This window comes from Rhinatrema bivittatum, chromosome 2 (assembly GCF_901001135.1).
Source record: "Rhinatrema bivittatum chromosome 2, aRhiBiv1.1, whole genome shotgun sequence".
NCBI lineage: Eukaryota > Metazoa > Chordata > Amphibia > Gymnophiona > Rhinatrematidae > Rhinatrema > Rhinatrema bivittatum.
Window position 1 is genome coordinate 255,932,624 of NC_042616.1, and position 25,865 is coordinate 255,958,488.

General features: G+C 42.7%; 1 long non-coding RNA gene across 1 annotated transcript; it reads right to left on the reverse strand.

The window, feature by feature from the left end:
• Nucleotides 1-1,361: 1,361 nt before the first annotated feature.
• On the reverse strand, nucleotides 1,362-10,467 carry LOC115086097. Its single transcript, XR_003855074.1, has 3 exons — nucleotides 10,226-10,467; nucleotides 7,340-7,427; nucleotides 1,362-1,669 (listed from the first exon to the last, which is right to left on the reverse strand). It is a non-coding gene; the product is annotated as an uncharacterized LOC115086097 (long non-coding RNA).
• Nucleotides 10,468-25,865: the final 15,398 nt, after the last annotated feature.

Genomic DNA, 25,865 nt, shown 5'->3' on the forward strand with positions numbered 1-25,865 from the left:
AGTGAGAGGCTGGCTTCACAGACAGGGGGGAGCTGCCTGACCCTCACTCCTGACTTCCCCCATGTCCCAGCTAGTGAATGGTGTGTGGGTGAGGGGGGGGGGGGTGGATGGTGAAGTCTGAGACAGCTCCCTCCCTGCATTACTAGTGAGAGGCTGGCTTCACAGACAGGGGGGAGCTGCCTGACCCTCACTCCTCCGGGGTATTGTGATCTTCCTGCACACAGTGCCCTATCCCTGATACCAGGGGTGTTGTGATCTTCCTGCATGCAGTGCCCTATCCCTATTAATACCAGGAGTGTTGTGATCTTCCTGCATGCAGTGCCCTATCCCTATTAATACCAGGAGTGTTGTGATCTTCCTGCATGCAGTGCCCTATCCCTGATACCGGGATGTGTGCAAGAAGATCACAACACCCCCGGTATCAGGAATAGGGCACTGTGTGCAGGAAGATCACAACACCCCCAGTATCAGGAATAGGGCACTGTGTGCAGGAAGATCACAACACCCCTGGTATTAGGGATAGGGCACTGTGTGCAGGAAGATCACAACACTCCTGGTATCAGGGTTAGGGCACAAGTTCTAGTCACATTGACTGATCACATTACTTGTTTTGTCAAGCTACCAACTGTTTCCATTTCCCATCCCCCATATACTGTCAGTAGGAAACTTGGTAACATGAATAAATAAGAGGGCAGCCAATAGGAATACATATTCATTCCTAAACTGACCTTAACTGACCTGAAAAGTGTCAAATTGTATCATTTTCAGTTAGTGCGCACTAATCGGAAAAAACGATTTTTAATGATTTTTTAACTAAAAAATCGTGCCCAAGACGATTTTCTTGCCTTGCCACACGATTTCTATCGTTAAGACGATATGGAAAACGATTCACATCCCTATTTGCCATATTGATCACAGGCATCAGCCACCACTGCATGAGACAGTTCTGCAAATGCAGATATTTACTCAATATTATTAAATAACAGTGTGAGCAATACTGTACAAGGATTAGAAGGAAAATTTTCCTTTTCAGGTGTATCCGGCTACTTGCCAGTAATTACCCATATAAAACGAAACTTATTTAGATAAGAACATAAGAACATAAGTGCCGCTAATTTACCAGATAAGTCCAAACTTGCCTAGCTCACGGTTTTTACATGTGCGGGCATGTATGCATACATATGTACTCGTGTTTTATAATGTGTGCATATCATTTGCATGCAGGTTATAAAATATAGCACACAAGCAGTTTTGAAAGTTATACTCACAGCTTTGTATATTTGTATAACTTACATTTAAAAAGTTGTTTCATCAGTTGTGACAATAACATTAAATCAAGTAACTTTTACATGAATGCAAATGATCATTTTTCTACAATTATCTTTCTGATTTTTTTTTTTTGTACCAAGAAAAATGCAAAATTTCTCCATTGCCTTCCCCATTTCCTCAGAGTTCAGACCTTTTGTTACTTGTAACTTTCTTCTATGATAGGGTCCAGGTCCTGAAGTAAACTTCTTCTTCTTCTGTTTCCACTGTTTTTAGGACTCCTTTACTCCATGTGAAAGGAAAACATTCAAAACTTCGAGTTTGGCTACCCACTCTGATTTCCACTGGCTTCTGGACTACAGCTATCCTGTTGGTAGCACAGGTGTGCTGTTTCCTTCAAGGTCTGTGAGGGAATTAGAAAAGCCCATTACAAATGTGACAGAAACATTAGTCCCGTCACCAGTAAGACCTGGGTGAGCTTTTGGTCTGGTCAGCAAGAGAAGAGGTTACAGTAGAAGGAGGAACCTTTCAAATGCAGATCCTCCCTTTGAAGGGTCTGGAATGGCCGTCCCCCTAAAAGTCTGTTTAGGAGCTTTCCATAGTGAGCTCAGGAGGCAGTCCCTTCAGGATTTCAAGGAGTGCAGAGATGTAGAGAAGTTTAACTTTTGTTATTTTTTTCAGGCCCAGTCATTAAAAGCAGGCTAGCCCAGCCTGTGGGTCCTGATCAGGGTCGAGAGAGAGAGTGGTTTCCTTTTCCAATCCACAACCTGTTTGGTTAAGAATCTCCCTCGGGGAGAATCAAGATGGCCGCGAGAAGGGAGGTTGGGCTGTGAAGAGCTCTCACTGTTACCAGATTACCTTTGGTTTGGAGATGGCTCATACGAAAAGAAAGGGCAGAATTCGGGTGGAAACCCCAACCACATCGATACATGCCCTTTCTCAATTAAATATTGAGAACTTCTTTGCCCCGACGGCAATTTCAACCCCGGAAGGAGCGTCCACTGCGAAGGTTGGCGGGCAGCACATGCCGACGTCGCTGGACCCACAAACATCTTTAAGCCCCGGGGTTCCCATAACGCCTTCACCTCTGCGATTTGAGCTGACACAGGATTCGGGACAGGTTACCTGACCAAAGATGCCGAGTGATTCAAAGTCCCTCGGGAGGAACCCAGTGGAGTCTATGTTTTCTTTTGAAAAACTGAGGAAGAATTTAAATCTTCCTACATAGAATTTCTCTGCTTATTTGAAAGCCAATCATTATTTGAATTCACTAAAGCTGTGTGATCTGAATTTATTTAGCTCTCACTCTCTTACTCAGTTAATTTATCTTATTGTTCTTAAAGGTAATAAAATAACATATTGGTACAAAATGCGATATAAGACTGCTGTCTATCTATTCTTGCAATTAAATGGTAAGCTGAGTTTGGAACTACTATTACAAGTGATCTTATTGGGAATTTATTTAAGAATTTGCATATGCTGACCATTGATACATATTTCCATGCTCTTTTAACTACAGAAAATGCAATATAGGATTTTGCATAGGCTACTATGCTTCTGTTAAGGCTTTCTGAATGGGAATTGTATCTTCTGATTTATGTCTTAAATGCATAATTGCTAAGAGTACTTTGACTCATAAGTTTATGCTCTGTATGGCATTATGACTTTGGAATACTGTATTGACTACTATACAGAAAATTATTACTAAAAAGCCATCTTTCCAAGGGAAATATATTTTTTTGGGGGGGAGAGATGACTTGGGCATTGTCATTATCTAAAGGCTATTGTTAAGTTTGCAATGGTAGCTCTTTTATTATCAAAATTCTAATTTCACAGTTCTGGATTAAGGTTGTCCCACCACCGATACAATTGTGGTACTCACTTATGTCCGAATGTAAGCAGATTGAAGAGTTAGATGCCAAATGTTGGTATAAGCAATTTAATAAGGATTATGTGAGTGCTTGGAATCTGTTTCTTGCATATTTGCCTGTACAAGATAAGAGAGGATTGTGTTGTTATTTTGATGTTACTTCCTCTCTGCATGAATGATATATGTGTCAGAATGGATGTCTGTCTTGTTTATGTGTTGCTGCCTAAGCAGTTTGTTAAATGGGAAATGATGCGACAGGCAGCTTTGTGTATATTGGCTTTATTATATTGTTCATGCTAAGTTACTAGACTGTTGCATGAATTAAATGTTGAAAAAAAGAAGCCGCTAGATATAGATATACTCACAAACATAGCAAAAGATAAAGAGAAAGCATTAGGGGAGGGTAAGAATAAAGGCAACAAGAAGCACAAGACACTACACACACCACTCTATCATAATCTCCTTCTTTATCAGTTGATTGTCTGCTTCCAAGCCTGAATCCAGCTGTTCTCCCCTTCCTCTATGGAGCGCTGATGGCCAGAGCATGTGCCTGCTTCCATTTCTATATGTTTTTGACCAGAGGAGAAGGAGATGAACGAAAAACAGTGTTGCTGAGGCATTAAATGATGTCAAGAAACTAAATGCCCCTCATACACATGAACTACAAACACTGAATTACAACTTCCCACTAGTGTGAATGGTGAAACTTTCAACTACTTTTTTTTTAGCGATAGCGTGTTCTAGTTATCATTAGCTTAGTGAACTAATTGTTGAAAAAAATGTAAGCATACATGCTAAAAATTGAGTACCTCTGCTCTAAAAAAATTGTAATGTGAAGTTTAATGAATCAACCACTTAATGGCCTATGCGATAAACGTTTAACAAGCACAGCAAAGGCTATTTTGTGCATGCTAAAAACAGCATGCAATGCAGGAAGGCCTTGCTGGTCAGGTTAAAAGGGTCTTAAGAGGCATTTGTGAGGGCTTGCAAAAATATACAGTAGAAACCAGTGCATGCAGTTGAAGGAACAAGCCCTATGCAAATGAGGGCTTGTGAGCTCAAGCTTAATACTGTGCAGTGCTCTCTCTCTCCATTCTATTTAGCAAAAGCTCCCTGAATGAATGTTATGCACATTACTTACTGAGAGCAAGTTAAATAGCACGAATAAGCAAAATAGCATGAGCAGGCCAAACTGAAGATGATTGCATGTTTAGAACGCTGTCTTTTTTTTTGTCAATAAGAGTCTTCACAGAGCTGAGTCAGAGGATGTAGCTGGGGACAGAAGGAAGCATGAAAGAAGGATGCCATTCCCTTTTTTTTTTTTTTTGTAACTAAGGATGCTACATGCTTATCCCAAGTGTTAAAGAGGGTATGGCATAAGCACAGATAATCCTTAGTCGCCAAAAAGTGAAGAGACAGCAGAAGAATTAGTAGCCAGGTCTGTCGCCAGGCTGTACTTTCCTCCTTCTCCTCTTCTGCTAGAATGTAAATGTTTTCATTTTTACTTATTTATTTAAAATTGTTTATACACCACATATACTTCATCCATCAAAGTGGTTTATAGTTAAGACATCTATAATAAAAACATATAATGAGAACAGCACATTAAAATAACATGACAGCCTTTGTTGCAGGAGGCTCAATCTCACTTCCTGTCTAATTACAAAAAAAAACAAAAAAAAACTCCCATGCAGGGAAGATCTGCCCAGGCCCAAGTGTGCATAGCCAGTGGGTAACCTCCAGGCCTTCCCCTCCCCACCCCAAATGTAAAAATAAAATTTGCACAGGGCACCATCAGGTCAGGGGAGACAGAGAAGAGAAGAATGTTAGAGAACGAGGCAGTTTGCAGAGGAAACACACTAACACATGCAAACACTTCAAAATAACTCCATCTATATCTACATAAGGCAAATTAATTTCTACTTCATAGAATCCCAGAACATAAAGATCCTTGCTATTATTGACATTGTTAGTGTAGCCCTAGACTACTGTAAACATCGAGAGGCTTTAGGATAAAAAGCAGTCTGAGCCTCAAAGGCTTTTGGAGCTGACCGATCGCTTTGGTAAGAGTGCAAAGCTCATGTCTGTGAGCTTAGAGGCAGTGGCAGACTCCGTGGTGCAGTCGTTGTAGTGTCCACACACTGTAGGGTGGTGGTAGTGGGGAAAATGGACAGATGCAGGTGCCTTTGTGGGAGTCAGGGCATTCAGATTCATTCCTGGGTCTCCTACTTGCTTATTCCCTTTTGTCCTCAACCATGTCCTCTCACGCCACGCTGAAAATCCTTACTGATACAGAAGACACAGAGTTCTAAACATGCAGTCATGTCGGTTGTCTGCTCTTTTAGAACTGTCCATTTTCCTTGTCCTCCTCGCCTGCTTGGTTTTCTTCTTCTTCCCTCTGCCCTGTCTAGGAAGCCCTAGTATCAGGTTTACTTGTATACCCCTGAAGCCAACAGGATAAACCAAAAGGAAAAAAGAACTGAGCATGCTCAGCTTAGCCTGCACATGTTACTTAGCTTGCGCTCAGTAAATAAGCTTATATGATTTAGCCAATACATTTTTGCGTTACTGTATGATTATAGCATTGTCATGCTGTTTTTTTTTACATGTTTCTGCACAAGGACACAACTTCTTTTTGTGTGACTCATTAAGTGGCTTTTTAATATGACTTAATTTTTTCCTCAGCCTATGCTAACATTTTTGTGTGTTTTATTGCATAGGCCCCTTAGCGTGTTAAGAAGAGAACAAAAGATGAAGTCCTTTATGCCAGGACAATAAGAAAAGCACTGAATCGTATGTTGCTTGCGGTATACTTTAGCTTAAGAGCTCCTACTAGGTTTCCAATGCTGTAGGGAATTGTCCCAATTATTGGTTTATAGGAGGGAGTGTGTCAAAGAAAAGATGAAGCCCAATGAATGATACAAAATAACTACAATTATCTTTGGCTCTCAGTCCTCTCCTCAGAAACAATTCTTCTCCATCAATATTGAGCTCAGCAGTCTCAGCTGTGGTTTTGTCAGTTACAATGACCCACTCAACAGTATGGAGGGTGGATGTCATATATCATGATATCCTCATGTCTTGTATAAACACGGCTGGCTTATATTCCCTCAGGGTAGTTTTTCATTAAATTAATTTCCCAGGATACACAACTACTGCATTGTCTAAAACATTGCCATGATTGTGCCTTCCAGTAAATGAATGCACACATATATTTGTATGTACTGAGGTGTTATATCAGTCAGAAATTGCTTTTCTTTTCTTTCTTTTTTTTTCCTTTAGTCAGTATACTATTAAGCTACGGAAATTTGTTCTTACGGGGGAGAAAAGAAAAATGCTCAGAATGCACACAAGCCTTGATTCACCCAAATTCTTTTTTTATTTTTACCTCTGGAAGGTGAATATTGGAAATCCTAATAACAATTGCTGTAAAAAAGATATTCAGGAGATGTTCAGAATATACATAATAGAAAATATTCATCAAGGTATGAAAAAAAAAGGTTTCAGAGCATGCAGGAGAAGCAACAGCCACCATAGATGATCTATTATATGCAGTCAGGTCCACTAATACTTATTCATCCAAATATATATTTGCTGTCTATTTGCCTCTAACAGCCCTCAGAATTGCAGGTATTTATTCTTGCTCAAAGCTGTCATAAGCTTGGCTCAGAGTTTTACCACAGCTATGCAGCTCCAGTTACTTTCTAAGGGGTAGGTTTTAAAAGAAACGTGCATGGCCTACATGTGCGCATGCTACTCAGCGCGCGCACATGTAAGCCCGATTTTATAACATGTGCGCATGCTGAGCTGCGCTGCCTTTCCCCGTTCCCTTCCCCCTAGCCTGACCTTCCCATCCCATCCCCTAACCTTTCCCCTCCCTAGCCCTACTTTAACCCCCCCCCCCCCCACACACACACACACACCTTTATTTTACTTTTTGCAGGTGCAAGTTTCTGCATACCGGCTGACTGCTGGCCTGTGGTCCCTGTAACAGCGGCAAATATGGCTGCTGTGCCGGGAGCCTGACCCCGCCCATGCCCCGCCCCTTTAGTAAAGCCCCGGGACTTACATGGATTTACGCGCATAACCTTTTTAAAATCCAGCCCAAAGTCTTTAAAAGTCTTAATCTGTCTCTTCCCATCCTTTGTGTGATCACTTTTGTCCTCTCACCAGCAGGAGGAGTCAGTGAGCAGCACACCTTACCTACTGCTGCCTTCTCTTCTTCTGGCTTCCTTCTGTATGGAGCCAGCTGGTCTCACAGCACAATTCCTCTTGCTCTTTGCAGGCAATCCTGAAGGAAGAGGAGAAGGCATTACTGGGGGATCGTTGGTACCTGTGACATAGTGAGGGCAAAGGCGATCGGCGCCATTTTGAATACTGGCATCAGACACACAACTCTCATTCACATGCTTACAAACATGCTCTCTCTCTTTCCCATTTACACACAGGCTCTCAATCACATACTCACATGCTCCCTCACCTAAACCAGCTTTCAATCACACACAGACACACATGGTCTCTCTTTCTTTCACTTTCACACAGGCTCTCAATCACATACTCACATGCTCCCTCACCTAAACCAGCTTTCAATCATAGACACACATGCTCTCTCTTTCTCTCACTTTCCCACAGGCTCTCAATCACATACTGACATGCTCTCTCACCTAAACCAGCTCTCAATCGCACACACAGACACACATGCTCTCTCTCTTACTTATACACACAGGCTCTTAATCATACATACACATGATCTCTCTCACACACAAAGGATCTCAATCATACACACATACTCTTTCACACAAACAGGTTTTCAATCACAGACTTACACATACAGGTTCCCAATCGTAAACTTACATTCATGTTCTCTCTATCTCTCACAGGCATGCTCTCAATCACAGACATACTCTCTTTCACATATACAGGCTCTCAATCATTCACATACATGCTAACTCACTCACACACATTCACACGCACAGGATCTCAAACACACATGCTTGCTTGCTCATTCACTCTCTCTCCTTCCCTCCCTCCCTGGAACTAGCGGCAGCAGCAACCTCCTCCCAACCCTAACCTCCTTCATTTTCAGCCCTCGCGGAGAAAGGAGTCCCATCGGCCATGGGGGTTGACATTCCTCTTCATTTTTCTCTGAGCCGCACTGCTCATTCCTCAGGCCGCACCTCTCTTCTGTTCTTCGGGCCGATGCTGACCACACTAGCATGGTCTCTTCTTTCCGCGCACGCACCCACTGCTCACCACTTCCTCTTCCGGGCCACGGGGGGGGGGGGCAGGGGGCGGGAAGAAGAGAGCATGCTGGTGCCACTGATTCCAGTTGTTCTGCCGCGTTCCGCCCGGGCTGACAGCATTTTAAGCCCGAGCGGAGGAGGATCGGGGAGCAGCTGGGTCAATGTAGCGACACACCTGCATGTTCTTGGTGACACACTGGTGTGTCGCAACACACCGGTTGAGAACCACTGCCCTACACTACTACCTAAACCTCACCTTGAGTTTCTAGGGGGGCCTCATATAGAGGTATAAATACCTAACTACTTTAAGGACCCTATAGCTTTGTTCTCTCTCTCTCTCTCATTATAGGTAGGAATTGTGGCACTTACCCCAAAGTGTGAAAAAATGATTGCACTCAGAGGTAATACTTGTGCTAAGATAGCACACTTTGCAATAAATAGGCCATTACCATTAAACCTCTTCCTATCGCATGCGATACTTTGATGAATCCTGGCCTTAGTGCTTTGGCATGCTTATGCCACTCTTTGTTTCTTTTTCAGTGTCTTGGGTTTTTTCTGCCATCTTTTCTGCTTTGATCCCATTTCATGCTGTCTTAGGTAGTTGATGCCACTTTTGACACTACATTGCCTCTTGTGCTGACATTGAGGGTTTATACCACTATTGTCGGTGGTTTCTTCTTTTGAAGCTATGGGTGTCCTTCCTTGTCTTGCTGCTTCATTGCTTCTCTGACAATGCTTTAGAGAATTTCTAAACCTGCAGGTACCCCTTTTTCCCTTTTCAGTGCCTTAAGCTATTCATACCACTTTTGGTGCCATTTTGCCACAATCTAGGTACCTTGCAGTTCTTTCCCCCTTCTGATAATGTCTTCCCACAAGTTTCAATAGAATTGATGATAAAACCCCAATTCTGGTGCCAGAATAGGCTGTAGTACTTCCCCTATTGATTTTAAGGGCAAAAGTGTTACGATCCTATCCGTGGACCCCATCCCACGGACAGGCCCTCCACCTACTGCTTCTACGCGGCCTTGCTGCTGCTCTCTTCCTTTGCAGCTGGAGCCACGCCGCTGACTCTGCTCTCGGCTGCAGGGACATCCCTGCCAGGATTCCTGCCCGAGGCGTGAGCTGCCGCCATTGGGCCTTCACCTTCGCGGAGGATGCCACACGCTGCTTGGCTCTCCTGCAGCGTGGAGCCGCCTCTGGCCTGCTCTCTCTGCGGGAGGATGCCGCCACAGGCCTCATTTCCACCTACCTTCCTCCAGGGTCCCTCTAGGTGTGGGCAGGTGCCTCTTCTCATCATTTAAACGACCAGCATCAGGAAGTACTCTTTGGCCCCACCGTATGACGTCCTCGGGGCTCTTTCTGGACCTGCCCTATATAAGGGCCCTGCTTCAGTTCTTCAGGGCCCTTTGAATGGAGTTACATCAGCTCCGGGGAGTTCTCCATCTTCCAAGGACTTCCACCTAGCTGATCCTGTCCAGATGACTTCATGTTCCTTGTTCTTCGTGTTCCTGATGTCTCTGTTCGATGTTCTGGGTCTCGTCCCTCATCTGACTTTCTTTGTGGTATGTTCCAGCCCTCGGTTTTCCCTTCCTGAAAGCCCTGGAGTTCCTTGTCTGTGTCTTGATGTCCAGACGTCCATTCATCCAGATGTCCCCTTGTCCGCTTGTCCAGATGTTTGGATGTCCACTCATTCTGATGCCTACTTGTTCAGGTGTCCACTCTTCCAATGTCCAGATGCCCAGATGTCCTCTTGTTCAGATATCCAGATGTCCAGTTGTCCAGATGTCCTATGTCCTTGAGTCCAGAGGTACCATTCCCTTGTGTACCGATGTCCTTCATTCCTTACCTCGATCCTGAAGAATCCGCTAGCAGCACTTCGTCTCCAGCCGTCCTTCTTGAGAGTAAATCCGTCTCTTTCATTGTCCGTCTTTGGGTGACTGGAGTCCCCTTCCGGCTGAACCTCTCTCAAGTGCTGTTCCAAGAGTCTCGTCTCGTCCAAGTCTCCCAGAGTCTCATCTCGTCCAACTTCCAGAAGTTCTCGTCTCCTCTATGTTCTCTGACTCTTTTCATGTATCTAGGATCTGGAGTCTCCTGTTCTAGTTCCTTAAAAGGGGGAAGCAAAGGAGACTGCTCTGTTAAAACAAAAAGGATCCATGCTAAAGTTTGTTACAAGAGAAGCAACTGATCACCATCATGAAAAATCTTCTAAGAATAAAAGTTATAACTTTGAGGATACAGTTCATGCAGATGTTCCAGTAGAGTGGACTACTGCTACATCCAAACTGACATATCAAATGTATGTTCCTGATTAAGAAACTGCAGCACCTGTGAATGCAGTGGAGCTGGAGGTCACAGCTGCCTCAGAATTCAGTCCATCATTCTTATAAGACCCAAGGTTTTGACCAGAAATAAGCAATAAGCAGAGAGGCTACCTTGCAGTAAATGGTCCAAAGAAAGTGAAAATGTTCAGGTTTCTAAAAGAAACTTTAAACAGAAGAAGCTTTCATCGTACTGACTACTGGTGTGAAAAACTGAATGGTGAGTAAGTGGAGAGACAATGTACTCAAAGACCCAAGATGCTGCATACTGCATTCGCTGCAAACTTTTCCAAGCTGATAACACTACATCTGCATTAGGTTCCAATGGATCTAGGGACTGGAAAAACCTGGCTACAACTTTAGCAAATCAGGATAAAGCACCACATCACTGCAGAGCATTCTAAGGCTGGAAAGAGCAAGAGACAAGACTGAGGTTAAAGGCAACCATAGATTAAAGCAATCAACAGAAAACTGATTCTGAGACTCATTACTGAAGAAATGCTTTAAAAAGACTAATTGCAATTGTGAGAGCACGTGATACACAGAATCTTGCTTTGCATGGGAAGTCAGATTAGTTATCTGTGCCAAACAATGATAACTTTCTTAACATTGTGGAGTTGATGGGAGAGTTTGAATCTGTACCAAAGGAGCATCTAAGAAATATAAACTTCAAAGAAACTCACACTACCACTCTGGGAAAAATAACCACACAAATCAAAAAGATTTTGGAAAACATTGAAGTCCTCAAATATTACTCCATCATTCTGGACTGTACCATTGACATCAGACATCCTGAACAAATGACTTTAATGGTGCATTTTGTAACAGCCGAAGAACCTTTAAAAAATGAAACTTACATCGTGTCAGAGAACATTTCCTGGAATTCATTGACATAGATCAGGGGTGATCAAACTGGTCCTTGGGCTTCCCCTCCCAAGCCAATCAGATTCGCAGGATATCCCTAATGAATATGCATGAGATGTATTTGCATGTACTGGAGGGGACCCAAGGACCAATTTAAGCACCTCTGACATAGATGACATTATGGAAACCAGGATGATATTCTACTTCAAAAGCTAAAGGAAATGGACATTAACATTGCAGATATGGTGTACAAGCTCAGGTGAAGGAGTTAAATCACCAGCTTGTTGAAGCTTTTACATTCTTCAGCACTATTCAAAATATGTATTAGGGATGTGAATCGTTTTTTGACGATTTAAAATATCGTCCGATATATTTTAAATCGTCAAAAATAGTTAGGGCCACGATACAATACCAATTCCCCTGATTTATCGTCAAAAAATCGTAAATCGGGGGAAGGGGGAGGGCAGGAAAACCAGCACACTAAAACCCCCTAAAACCCACCCCCGACCCTTTAAATTAAATCCCCCACCCTCCCGAACCCCCCCCCCCCCAAATGCCTTAAATTACCTGGGGGTCCAGTGGGGGTTCTGGACCGCCGCTGAACAACCTCCTGCAGTCGATCTCCTGCCGGCGCCATTTTCCATACGGAAAAAGATTCGCGGCAGGAGATCGTTTTCCGGACCCCCGCTGGACCCCCAGGGACTTTTGGCCAGCTTGGGGGGGCCTCCTGACCCCCACAAGACTTGCCAAAAGTCCAGCGGGGGTCCGGAACGACCTCCTGCAGTCAAATCGTGTTGGTCTATGGCCGCCGCCATTTTGCGCCGCCATTTTGGAAAATGGCGCCGGCTGAAGACAACACGATTCAATTGCAGGAGGCCGTTCCGGACCGCTGCCGTTCCGGACCGCCGCTGGACCCCCAGGTAATTTAAGGCATTTGGGGGGGGGGGTTTAGGGGGTTTTAGTGTGCCGGCTCACGATTTTCACGATATTTTAAACACCCAAACGGCAACAATACGATTCCCTCCCCCTCCCAGCCGAAATCGATCGTTAAGACGATCGAGGACACGATTCACATCTCTAATATGTATGCATTTTTCTCTGCATCTGTTTATCGATGGCAAATTTTAAAGCAACATCTGGGACCATCAAATTTTTCACTGAAACTACTGAGAAGTGAGTACCACAAGATGGGAAACTAGTGTGAAGGCGGTAAAGGCTATTCATAAGCAGATTGGGAAAGTAGATGATATCTTTACTGCAGTTATAGATAATGATACTTTGACAGGAACCACTTGGGCCAAAACAATTGCAGAATGAACAAGAATTGTAAGCAATATCTGTAAATTCAGATTTCTGTATGACTTAGAGTTGTAGCATGACATCCTATTGAAATATACCATATCTGACAAATATAACCCTCCAGAGGGTTGAGATTAACATTTCTGGAGCAATAACACAACTGGAGTCTGCAAAATTATTCCTCCAAATTTACCTTCCTAATGAAGAATTAGAAAATGTCCTGAAAAAGCACAGAAGCTGGCAGAAGAATAATATTGATGCTGATTTCCCAGCTGAACCAGTAAGGTCTCGCCATAATAAGACACTTTGATTAAGAAGCACAAGATTGCCCGTATCACAGACCCTAAACACAACAATTACCACAGGATATTTGAGAATACTCTACAACATTCCAAAAATCCAAAATGCTGCACCTGAAGTCCTTCAACAAAAGTATGCTAAACTTGAGAAAGTGCTCTTCAGTGGTGAGTAGCATGACATGAAAGCAACTGACTTGTATGATGTATCGATTAACCTACAAACTAAGTTCATAAAAATGATATTTTCTATGTTAGCAACCATACGAACCTTTTGGAAATGCTGTTAAACATCATAACTTTGTAAACTGTTGTGATGGCGAAATCGAACGATGGTATATAAAACTCGTCAAATAAATAATAAATGAATGAATTAAGGACACTTTCCAGACATGTAATAGAGGACTTCACTCCAAAGGATGTTATGGAGAGCATACAGTACACCAAACAAACAGGCCGATGCCCGCTCTCCCGACTCACGCCCAGGCAACTCTCCTGGGTGTACAATTCTGTATTTAAATTAGGCCGGGCGCTAATAAGGAAGCGCTAGGGGACATTGTGCATCCCTAGCACCTCCTTATTAACGGAAGAGTCGGCTGTCAGCGGGTCCGACAACCGACGCTTAATTTTACTGGCGTCAGTTTTCGAACCCACTGACAGCCACGGGTTTGGAAAACGGACACCAGCAAAATTGAGCATTCATTTTCAAACCTGCCGACTGGCGGGCAGATTTTTTTGGTATTTTTTTTTTTATTTTTGATGCCTCTGGAGGGTGTTCAGAAAAGCATTTTTTTCTGCTTTTCTGTACACTTTTCCCGGTGCTTTCTAAGTTAACGCCTGCTCTGGGGCAGGCATTAATTTCTGAGAGTAATATGTGCAGCTTGGCCGCACATTTTACTTCCAGTATTCCAGAGAAATAAACTAATAGGCTCATCAACATGCATATACATGTGATGAGCACTATTAGTTTTTTGGGGGGTTAGCCGTGCGTTTTCCACGTGCCGTTACCTCTTACAGTATAAGGGGTAATAGGAGCGCATCAAAAATGAGCGTCCGAACAGGTATTAAATGGTGCATTCAGCCAAGCTCACCGTACTATATCAGCCTGAAAGAGTGTCATTTACCAAGCATTTTCCCATAGACACAGAATGAGAAAAATCAGGCTCCAAGTTATCTACCATCTTTCCAAATACTTCCACTGCTCTGTGCATACTTTTGACTCTTCCGGTAACAGCTGTAAGTATAAAATACAGCTTCTCTAAATTAAAATGTATAAAAACATATCTGTATTCCATTATGACCCAGTAACAGCTAGTTGGGTTTGCAATCATATCAATAGAGCATGAACTAGCCCAAACATTAGATCTTATGGAATCGAATTGAATCTTTGCAGCCCAGAAGGCACAAAAAGCAGTCATCTGATTAGTCAGAAACAGGAAAGAAAAGTCTTTTTGTGTGTTGGCCCATTCACCACAAAAAAAGAAAATGATAACAATATTCCAAAAATAATAAAAAATGAATAACAAAAGTTTTAATTGCTATGAGAGAGGTGTGAAAATGCAATACAAACAGTAATCAGTTCGTTCAAAAAACTGCCTTAACAAGACTCATAATTTAAATAGAGGCCACCTGCGTCCAGTCAAAGTAAACAAATCAAATACTCCTGGATGAACTTCTGGGTCTCAATGCTAAGTGACACATCTGGCGTAAAACACAGAGCGCATCACCCTGCTAACACCCACCCTTCAGAAAAGCATGGTGGTGGCAGTATTATGTTGGGGGGATGCTTTGCTGTAGTGGGGACAGGAAGGCTTGTGAAAATGGAGGTAAAGATGGATGGTGTAGAATACAAGTAGATACTGGAAGAAACCTGTTCAAGTCTGCCATAGCCCTTGGACTGGGAAGAAGATTCACCTTTCAGTAGGACAATGATCCTAATCTAAAGCAAAAGCAACAATGGAGTGGCTTAGCAAGAAGAAATTAAATATACTTCAGTGGCCCAGTCAAAGCCCAGACCTGAATCCAATAGAAAATCTGTGAGAAGTTTTGAAGGCTGTAGACCAGAGACAATCCCTGGCTATCCTGCCCGAATAATGAACAAAAATTACACCATCCCGCTGACTTATGGCTGCTGTTGCTGCAAAAGAGGCTTCTACCAAATATTGATCCAAGAGATGTGGAGTCCTTTGCAATCAAGACTTTGGGGTGTTTTTTTTTATTATTCTAAATTGCTTTTGGATTATTTCTGTAATTATTTTTTTCATGATGAACGTGTAGTGTTTATTTTGTAGATCAGTGGAACCAGCTTCTACTTCAGTATAGTTTTTTTTTTTTTTCTTTATGGCAGAATGTGAAAAATGCCCAAGGGGTGTGAACACTTTTGCAAGGCACCTATATTTTATTATGTTTTCAGGTATGTTATTTTTCATGTCCATATGTTTGCCATTTGTTGCTTTTTGTAATGCCGCAATTTGCTTTATGCTATGCATTGGCCTTAAGTTCTTGAGCAAAGTGAATGATGGTTTAATAAATCCAAGAATAAATACATGTTTTTGTGAGTATATGCCTTTTGAGTACTGGGGGATGCGGGCACCAAATCATCACTCGTCTCAGGCAGAAGGTTGCCTTGAGCCATCTCTACCACAAGGCAAAGATCATTGGTTGTTAAACAACTTTGGGAGAAAGGTAGTGCTTGCATTGCTGCCTACCAGTTCTATATAGTGCAATATTCATATATTGCATTCAGAAACTGAAACGACCCTAGGCCCAGGTGACAAGTGCTATACTCCATATCCATACCTGGCAGCTTTCTGTATTTGGCCCGGAGGCTCCGGAATTCTGAACAAATTGCCAGGTCTCTGGGCCAACACCCGAAAACTCCAGGTACCCTGCTGCATAAGGTCAGAAATAAAAAATGGCTGGAGCAGTACAAGCCCAAAGGAGGAGGAGCATCAGCAGCTGTACTGCAGGAAGATGAAGAGAAGTGCAGAGCCACGCAGCTGGAGCGAGATGAGCAGGCGCATAGCACCCCCCCCCCCTCCTCCCCCACGAAGAAAAAGAAATTGCAGGCATAGGAAGAACAGCAGCATCTGGCTGCACACAGGAAATGAAACAGGGGCAGTACTGGCGTGACACTGCAGAAGAGGAGGAAGTGGCACATTTGACTCGTGAGCATAAGGAAAGAGGCGACTCTTGTAGTTAATTGGGGATCAAGGTGAGAAGAGAGAATGAGTATGCATGTATGTGTAGAAGAGAACGAGAAGAGTGCGTACGTGACAACGAGCATATATGTGTGCGTGAGAGTGTGAGTGAAAATGTGTGTGCTAGTGTGTGAGATAGAAAGTTTGAGCACATGCTGCTACCAGGCTCCATCCCCTCCCTCCCTACCCTACACTGATCTCAAGGTGACAGGAAATCAAAAGTTTCTAGTATGTGCATATCCTCAGGTACTCTGGACGTGGAAGAATGCATATGTCACTTCATTCAGTAGGTATATGAGTTATTCAACACTATAGCCTGTTCTGCAGTGGTAGTAGCCATTAGAGCCCACCGAATGGCTTGGTTAAGGGCCAGCAGTTTGCGTAACAATATCTACGACAAGTTGTAAGATGTTCCCTACACTAGAGATTACCTCTTTGGAGACAAACTCAGGGAAATGGTCACCCAAATCAAACAGCAGCACATGGCAGTCCAGTCTCTCTTGACAAGCTCTGAGCAAGTCATCGTCTAGGCAGGCATCCCTTCTTCACTTTTAAGCATTCCTTATTTTCAGAATCACCCTTTCCAGCAATTCTAGTGGTATCATGTTCCAGCTGTGCTGCCACAGCAGCAACTTCTGAGTTGAGGACAGCAGTGGCCCAGTTTTTTGACCAGTCTCAAAGTTCAGAACTCAGTCCCTTCACAAAGGAGGGGGGGGGGGTTCAATTCTATCTGGTAGAGTGGAACAAAATCAGCAAAGACTGCTGGGTACTCAAGATTGTGGAATGTGGTTACTGCTTGAATTTCTTCCAGTTTCTGGTAACTCCCCATTTTTCATTCTTTAGTCTGGATCCATCTCACTCTTCTCAGCTCCATTTGGAGGTAGAGTCACTTTTTAAACAGCAGGCAATAGAACTTGTCTCTTTCAACTAGCATAGCCAGGGGTTCTACGCCAGCTATTTCCCAATCCCCAAGAAATCAAGAGGGATTGAGTCTCATCCTGGATTTATGAAGCCTGAACAAGAGCTTGTTATGGGAGAAATTCAAAATGAACTCCTTCCATACAATCCTGTTTTTCATTCAGGTGGGAGACTGCAGTGGAGGAGTAGCCTAGTGGCTAGAACAGTGGACTATAAACAAGAAAGTCAGGGTTCAAATACTACTGCTGCTGCTCCTTGTGACCTTGAGCAAGTCATTCCACCCTCCGAGTACAAACTTAGATTGTGAGCTTTCTGGGGACAGGGAAATACCTACAGTACCTGAATAATGTCATTTTGAAGTGGCTGAAAGGTAGAATATTGTTGCACAGGAGGTGGACCCTTGGGCTGAGGTGGGATTGACGCTACCTGCAGGGCAAGCCCTATGGGTCCCCATTGTCGGCAGGCGGAGCTGGTAGATTGACAGAGGCCGGCTGGAGCTTCGCCAATACTAGCCCTTGTTCCCCGCAGATTGAGCCCTTGGCTACCGGGGGCGGCTGGGCTTAGGTGGGCCTCTGTCCGAGGTCTTCTTAGGGATGACAAGAGAGTCAGCTAGGGGCCAGCAGCGGTGGTAGAGGTAAGTGATCTGATCCAGACTAGGCCGAGTCCCGGAGACCGGGCGCCAATGAGAACAGGAGACAAATAGAGGGTGCCCGAATAAGAACAGGCCGAAGCCTGAGAGGACAAGTCCAGAGTAGGTTCAACGTTAGCGTCGTAGAGCAGGCTGAAGTCAGGGCAGGCGTCAGGCAAGGAAGAGTGGCAAGACAAGCATGGATCAAACCAGGAGTCAGATAGAGAAAGGTCAGGCAAGGCAAAGGTCAAACCAGGAGACGGGCAGAAGCGTAGTCAGACGTAGAGGAGATCAAGCCAGGTATCAATCAGTAGCATGGTCAGACGAAGCAGAGGTCAAGCCAGGTATCAATCAGTAGCGGATAAGCAGGGTAGACATGGAATACAGGAGCAGGAAGGGATTCCAGGATCAGGATCAGGAACAGGAACACAGACAGACCAGGAACCAGGAACATGGAGGAAACAGGAACAAGCAACTAAGCACATGACAAGCACGGAGACCTGTTGCCAAGGCAAGGAAGCACTGGCTGGGACCGGCCTTAAGTACCGGGACCCAGTGACTTCATCAACCGAGGCCTCAGGGTGGCTTCCCGCCACGACCCCTTTAAAAGCAAAGCCGATGCGCGCACCTAGGGAGGGGCACAGTCCGAGATGACGGTGTCTCCCCGCAAACCACGCAGGGAGGCCCACCACGGAACTGGGAAATCCACATAGGAGCTGGAAGCATGGGGAGTGGCCCAGACATGGAGGCGGCTGCCCATAGCCACAAGTGATAAAGTACACAAATCTTAGAGAGCCAAAATCTATATATGAAACATACAAAGTTTATTGAAAATCCCACCCATATATACCTACATAGACATTAAAACTAAGCTAGCACACTCACTCATTCATATCCACAAATTAAAAAATATGTCTTTTTGAGATACAAAAAAAGTACAAATGTACATTGTTATTACATATTGATTTTACAAATGCCCATGATTTATCATAGTTAATCAATTGCCTATATTATATATTGCCACAATTAAATGGAGTCATTTGTTCAATGTATCCTGTGTCCGACAAAAGAAGATCCAAGATCTCTTCGTTTCACCCCTGACCTTCGGGGCTTCCTCAGGGACTGATTTTGTTCAATTCTTTTAAATATGCTTTCACACTGAAAAACACATGCGGACCATTATCACAACATTACACTAAACCATATTCCCCATTCTATAATTACCATCACAATTAATCTAGTTCTAACCATATTTCCTTAAACCCATTATCACATATAGAAGCATCACCTGTCAACTGTAATACCTCATTTTCCCTTTCTTTTTACCCGTAAATTTAAATCAAACTAATTGAAAAACCACGCCATTTTTATTCTTACCCCATACTGAACACCCGAGTCAAAACTCAGGTAAAACTAGTCAAAGCCATACCTACCTAAGCATATAGAGTCTTATCATATATGTATCACCTCCGGGCTTCCTTCCAGGCTCATGCCACACAGCGTTCATTTCTAGGTCCTAAACACATCTTCCAGGCGTTCATATTACACGGCGTTCCCCTTAACCGTTAAAATATATTTCAACTCTCACTTCTTTACAAGTATATTAGGGAACCTGCCGACTTGCAGTCTCAAAGAAACATATTCTGAAAAAAGAACAAAGAGGAAACCCCAGGAATCCCATTAGAAAAGATAACAGCACATACCGTTAGTCGCCAAGTTCCTCGCTTTACCAACTGCAAGAATGTCCGATACTCACGTCTAACCGGAAGTGACGATGACACGTCACTACCCGCTGAAATGTGAAATGCCGATGTATGAGTAACTTTATATAGAAGAACCATTAACCATTTAGACAATCAATTCAATTAGCTTTTAATGAAACCCCATCATTTATTCCCAACATATGCCAAAGGCTAATATGGAAACCCGTCGATTAATAAAATGCATTCCACTCTATGGGGCCATTTAGACCTGCCGGGGCGATTGTATGCCAACTATAAATGAACTGTTGTTCAATTTTTCTTAACGTTAAAGACAGGTCTCCCCCATGTTGTAAAGTCACTTGCTTAATCACAAAAAACCGGATCTCTTCCACAGTGTGATTACTTTCAACCCAATGACTCACAAGGGGTGCATGCTCACGTAGGGCTTTGATGCGTCTCCGATGCTCAATAATACGACAGCGAATGGAACGAGATGTTTGCCCTACATAAATTAAATTGCAGGGACAAATAATAGCGTACACAACGCCACTGGTATTACAATCAAACAACCTGGGGATCCGATATGGATATCGCAAATGAGGATGACAAAAAGATTGACATTGAAACGTCAAAGAACAAACGGAACACGACCCGCAAGGCACCTGTCCGTATGGTAAAGATGGATCCCATATTCCCTTGCCACTCTTAAGTTTATCATGTAAAGACTGTCGTTTTTTAATGGCAAATATGGGCTTTTCAATAAAACACGGTGTAAAAGATAGAAGGTGCCAAGGGTTCAAGATAATTTCTTTGATCTGATTACTTTTCAAGGAAAACGGAATCGTGCAAATCATACGATTTAAGGTTTTTTTGGATTATGGATCAACAAATTGTCCCTATTAGAATACAACGCACGCTTATATGCTCTTTTTATAACTGATTTCGAGTACCCTCTGGCAATAAATCTTTCCTGCAACAAAGACGCCTGGATCTTAAATTCTGCAGTGGAGGTACATAATCGGCGATATCTCAGAAATTGGCCTATGGGTATATTGTCCTTAAGTTGTTTCGGATGAAAACTTTGATAATGCAACAGTGTATTCCTGTCTGTGCTTTTCCTGTACACTGAAGTAACAAGTCTATTATCATGGACATACACCTGCATGTCTAAAAAGACCACAGATCGATCATGTTTAGTAAAGGTGAACTTTAAATGTTGGTCCCAAGAGTTCAATAAATTCAAAAACCTCTCCAACAGTACCTCATTACCACTCCAGATAAAGAATAGATCGTCAATATAACGTTTCCAGCATATTACATGTTGGAACAAAGTAGATTTATAAACACAATGGTTCTCAAAACCGGAGACATATAATCCCGCTACACTGGGAGCCATTGGTGATCCCATCGGGATACCCTGGATTTGCAAATAATGATCTGATTGAAAACTAAAACTGTTCTGAGTTAAAGCGATTTCTGCTATCAGATTAACATTACCAGATATACAGTCTAATTGGATGCTACTCACAGCCGATATAACCTCGTTGTACACCAGCATTCCCCAGAGAGAAGCTCTACAAATTATTAAAGCGGAGCTAGCAAACCTTGATATTTCACAGCGGAGGTTGAATTTTCTTAATCGCTTTAACTCAGAACAGTTTTAGTTTTCAATCAGATCATTATTTGCAAATCCAGGGTATTCCGATGGGATCACCAATGGCTCCCAGTGTAGCGGGATTATATGTTTCCGGTTTTGAGAACCATTGTGTTTATAAATCTACTTTGTTCCAACATGTAATATGCTGGAAACGTTATATTGACGATCTATTCTTTATCTGGAGTGGTAATGAGGTACTGTTGGAGAGGTTTTTGAATTTATTGAACTCTTGGGACCAACATTTAAAGTTCACCTTTACTAAACATGATCGATCTGTGGTCTTTTTAGACATGCAGGTGTATGTCCATGATAATAGACTTGTTACTTCAGTGTACAGGAAAAGCACAGACAGGAATACACTGTTGCATTATCAAAGTTTTCATCCGAAACAACTTAAGGACAATATACCCATAGGCCAATTTCTGAGATATCGCCGATTATGTACCTCCACTGCAGAATTTAAGATCCAGGCGTCTTTGTTGCAGGAAAGATTTATTGCCAGAGGGTACTCGAAATCAGTTATAAAAAGAGCATATAAGCGTGCGTTGTATTCTAATAGGGACAATTTGTTGATCCATAATCCAAAAGAAACCTTAAATCATATGATTTGCACGATTCCGTTTTCCTTGAAAAGTAATCAGATCAAAGAAATTATCTTGAACCATTGGCACCTTCTATCTTTTACACCGTGTTTTATTGAAAAGCCCATATTTGCCATTAAAAAACGACAGTCTTTACATGATAAACTTAAGAGTGGCAAGGGAATATGGGATCCATCTTTACCATACGGACAGGTGCCTTGCGGGTCGTGTTCCATTTGTTCTTTGATGTTTCAATGTCAATCTTTTTGTCATCCTCATTTGCGATATCCATATCGGATCCCCAGGTTGTTTGATTGTAATACCAGTGGCGTTGTGTACGCTATTATTTGTCCCTGCAATTTAATTTATGTAGGGCAAACATCTCGTTCCATTCGCTGTCGTATTATTGAGCATCGGAGTCGCATCAAAGCCCTACGTGAGCATGCACCCCTTGTGAGTCATTGGGTTGAAAGTAATCACACTGTGGAAGAGATCCGGTTTTTTGTGATTAAGCAAGTGACTTTACAACATGGGGGAGACCTGTCTTTAACGTTAAGAAAAATTGAACAACAGTTCATTTATAGTTGGCATACAATCGCCCCGGCAGGTCTAAATGGCCCCATAGAGTGGAATGCATTTTATTAATCGACAGGTTTCCATATTAGCCTTTGGCATATGTTGGGAATAAATGATGGGGTTTCATTAAAAGCTAATTGAATTGATTGTCTAAATGGTTAATGGTTCTTCTATATAAAGTTACTCATACATCGGCATTTCACATTTCAGCGGGTAGTGACGTGTCATCGTCACTTCCGGTTAGACGTGAGTATCGGACATTCTTGCAGTTGGTAAAGCGAGGAACTTGGCGACTAACGGTATGTGCTGTTATCTTTTCTAATGGGATTCCTGGGGTTTCCTCTTTGTTCTTTTTTCAGAATATGTTTCTTTGAGACTGCAAGTCGGCAGGTTCCCTAATATACTTGTAAAGAAGTGAGAGTTGAAATATATTTTAACGGTTAAGGGGAACGCCGTGTAATATGAACGCCTGGAAGATGTGTTTAGGACCTAGAAACGAACGCTGTGTGGCATGAGCCTGGAAGGAAGCCCGGAGGTGATACATATATGATAAGACTCTATATGCTCAGGTAGGTATGGCTTTGACTAGTTTTACCTGAGTTTTGACTCGGGTGTTCAGTATGGGGTAAGAATAAAAATGGCGTGGTTTTTCAATTAGTTTGATTTAAATTTACGGGTAAAAAGAAAGGGAAAATGAGGTATTACAGTTGACAGGTGATGCTTCTATATGTGATAATGGGTTTAAGGAAATATGGTTAGAACTAGATTAATTGTGATGGTAATTATAGAATGGGGAATATGGTTTAGTGTAATGTTGTGATAATGGTCCGCATGTGTTTTTCAGTGTGAAAGCATATTTAAAAGAATTGAACAAAATCAGTCCCTGAGGAAGCCCCGAAGGTCAGGGGTGAAACGAAGAGATCTTGGATCTTCTTTTGTCGGACACAGGATACATTGAACAAATGACTCCATTTAATTGTGGCAATATATAATATAGGCAATTGATTAACTATGATAAATCATGGGCATTTGTAAAATCAATATGTAATAACAATGTACATTTGTACTTTTTTTGTATCTCAAAAAGACATATTTTTTAATTTGTGGATATGAATGAGTGAGTGTGCTAGCTTAGTTTTAATGTCTATGTAGGTATATATGGGTGGGATTTTCAATAAACTTTGTATGTTTCATATATAGATTTTGGCTCTCTAAGATTTGTGTACTTTATGACAAGACTATAGAGAGTTGTACTTATATACCCTTTGTGTAAACTTACCATAGCCACAAGTGAGGCAGAACCAGGCGCTGGAGCAGGCAAATGGGCCCGACTGTGGGCCTGCCGCGGCTGGCACACACAACAAATATACGTCAAATAAATAAATGTGTGTCCTGGATCTAAACCCATCTAGCCCTCTCATTGGCAATATCTTTGGTTTGTGGTGGAATCATCTCACTACCAGTACAAGGTGCTCCACTTTGAGCTGTCATTGGCACTGAGAGTCTTCACCAAATGGCTAGCAGTAGTTTCAGTACATCTCCATCATCAGGGCATCTATGTTTTCCCTTACCTGGATGACTGGCTAGTAACAGGAGCTTCTCAGATGGGGCTAATGAATGTCTTGCAGAAGACAATCCATCTTCTGCAGTTGCTGGGTTTTATTATAAATTTTTAGAACTTGATTCCATCACAGAAAATCAAGCTCACCAGGTATGGATAGACTCTCCAGAAAAGAGAGTGTTCTTCCCAACAGATTGAGCATGCTGCCTCAGATCCCTGGCTCATTAGAATGATGTAGATGGAATACACAACATCCAGGAAAGTGTTAGTTGTCCTGGGCCACATGGCAGCAGTGGTCCATATGTGCATCCTACAATGTGGACTCTGCATCCAGTGGGGCCAATTGACTCAGTCCTTTTGACTTTAGTGAATGTCTAACAGGAAATAAAGAGAGAACTTCACTGATAGCTGGACCCAAAAGTTTTAGAGAGGGGAATCCTCTTTCATCTACTTCCTGATCAAGTCACATTGGTAACAGATGCATCCACCAAGAGATAGGGAACATAAACAGATCCTTTCTGAATCCAGGGACCCTGGTTAGTGGAATGGCTGTTTCAAATCAATCTGATAGAGCTTTGAGCAAACACAACTTGAGAGCTTTTTCACATTCTCTCCAGAGAAAGAGAATGCTCATCCAAACCAAAAACCAGGTAGCCATGTTTTACATAAACAAATAAGGACTGTAAAGCCTTCCTACAAGTGCCCTACCTTCCAGAAATTTTGAACACATTGGTAGATTGCCTCAACATAGGGATTTCTCCTAATGAGTGGTCCCTACATCAGACAGTCTGTTCAATATTTGGGACACCCATTGATCGACCTGTCCACATTAGAAGAGAACAAAAAATGGAAAAAATTTGCTCCATTCTTCCAAGCACACTCAGGTCTGCTCTAGTTGCTTTTCTGCTCACCTGCAATGCAGATTTCATATATGCTTTTTCACAACTTCTACCAATTGGATGGTGCTAAAATTTCTCAGAGACCGGGCTTGCTTGATACCTAGTACACCAGCATGGCTCAGACATGGCACCTTGTCCAATTGTCTGTCAGCTTCCCCAGTCCCTCTAGGGGCCAATCCAACCTCATTGACTCAAGAAGAGGGCCTTCTGTATATTTCAAACCTTCTCTCTCTTAAATTGACAGCAGGGATACTGAGCACTCACTGATCACTTCTCTATCTCTGACCAAGGAAGTTTAAGATATGTTGGTATCCACCAGGAAGACCTCACCAAAAAGGGCTTACAACTTTAAATAGAAATGGTTTTCATTCTGGTGTCAGTAGAGCTCCCTGGACCTGTTTGATTGTAAACCACAGGTGCTGCTTCCATACTTATTCTATCTTTCCTCCTTGGGTCTCTCAGTACCTCTTCAGTCAAGGTGCATCTAAGTGCAATAGCAGCCAACCACATTCAAGTAGAGGAAAAACCAATATCCACTCATCCTTTAGTGTCAAAGTTTAAGAAAGTCTAATTGCATACAAAACCTCCAGTAACCAAACCATTGGTATTTTGGAATCTTAATGTACTGCTGGTGAACTATTGGAGTTGGCTTCTTTGAATTTTATCATATGGAAAGTGTTATGCCTTCTGGTGATCATGTCAGCTATAAGAATCAGTGCAGTGATGGTGGAAGCACAAGGTGAACTCGGTGGCTGCCTAGAGTGCTACAAGTTTGGGGTCAACAGTCTAGTGCTTATACCGGCCCTGTTCAGATTTGAAAGAAATCTTCAAACTGTTCCTAGTAGTAGGACTGTAGTAATTGCACCTCCATCTTCCTGTCCACTGGGATTGGAAGAGAAAATGGGTCATGGGCCCATGCAGGCAGGAAAAAGGAGGTCCAATCACATGGTTGGAAGAAACAGGAGATATATGATCTGTGGGCTGGA